Genomic DNA, 1,475 nt, shown 5'->3' with positions numbered 1-1,475 from the left:
AGTTCTGGAACTTCGTATGGAGACAAACGAAACCAATCGCATACTCTTGGAGAAAAATTTGAGCTATTGAAAAAAGGGGCGTGGAGCCGCCCTTACAAACCGCCTTTCTAATGCTACATATCTCTGAAAGTGTTCATGGTAGAGTTCTGGATCTTGGTATGGAGATATACGAAATCAATCGCATAATCCTGAAGAAAATTTTGAGCTATTGGAAAAGGGGGCGTGTGGCACCTCCAATACAAACCGAATTGTTCATACTGGATATCTCTGGAAGTGCTCATGGTAGTTCTGAAGCTTGGTATGGAGTTATAAGCAATCAATCGCATAATCCTGAAGAAAAATGTGAGCTATTGGAAAAGGGGGCGTGGCACCTCCCATACAAACCGAATTTTTCATACTGCATAGCTCTGGAAATGTCCATGGTAGAGTATTGGAACTTAGTATGGAGATATACGAAATCAATCGCATACTCTTGGAGAAAAATTTGAGCTATTGTAAAAAAAGGAGGCGTTGCACCTCCCATACAAACCGAATTTTTCATACTGCATATCTCTGGAAAAGTCCATGGTAGATTATTGGAACTTAGTGTGGAGATATATGAAATCAATCGCATACTCATGAAGAAAAATGGGAGCTATTGGTAAAGGGGGCGTGGCACCTCCCATACAAACCGAAATTTTATACTGCATATCTCTGAAAGTATTCATGGTAGAGTACTGGAACTTGGTATGGAGATTTGTATGTATATGAAATCAAGCCCATACTCATGGAGAAAATTGGGGCTATTAGAAAAGGGGGCGTGAGGCCTACAAACGCACCTACTGTTAGCTATCTTTGAATGTATTTATCATTCTTCTGTATGTGTGTTTGTAAGTGAAATCCTCCTAAATGATTGTACGGATTATAACGAAATTTTTTGTGTGTGTTTGAGTGGGTCTCTAGATGGTTTAGTTTCACAATTCCATTCGCCAGTTGCGCTGTAGTTGAGTTATTACTAAAAATCTTATTTATGATCCGATTTGGCTACTATTTTAAATATGTGAGCTGGTCTACGGAAAGGGGGCTTAGGTGTCAAAAAATCAATTTTCACTTTTTGGTTGATTCGGATGGAAGATGAGATGCTTTTTCACGTGGTGAAAAGCAGAAAATCCTAACTTGCTTAGAAGTGTACTAAAAATGTAGAGAAAGAAGAGTAAAAATACGACAAAATATAATTTATTGGTAATGAACAAAATACATTGAATTATAAGCTATAAAGACATGATTATACACTAGAAAAACGTATTATGGGCCAAAAATAATAATGCTGAGTAGTTTTGTCCGTATACGGCACTGAACTCCTCATCAACACTCATGTCAACGTCACTTCTTCAGTGTTACTTTTTTAAATGTTCCACACTAGCAACTTACACGATGAACTATAATAATATTCCGACCAACAACAACACTTACTGGACCAACAACAACACTTACTG

This window comes from Rhagoletis zephyria, unplaced genomic scaffold (genome assembly GCF_001687245.7).
Source record: "Rhagoletis zephyria isolate East Lansing unplaced genomic scaffold, Rhagoletis_zephyria_1.1 Rzeph_scaffold_18916, whole genome shotgun sequence".
Lineage (NCBI taxonomy): Eukaryota > Metazoa > Arthropoda > Insecta > Diptera > Tephritidae > Rhagoletis > Rhagoletis zephyria.
This window is presented reverse-complemented; position numbering follows the sequence as displayed.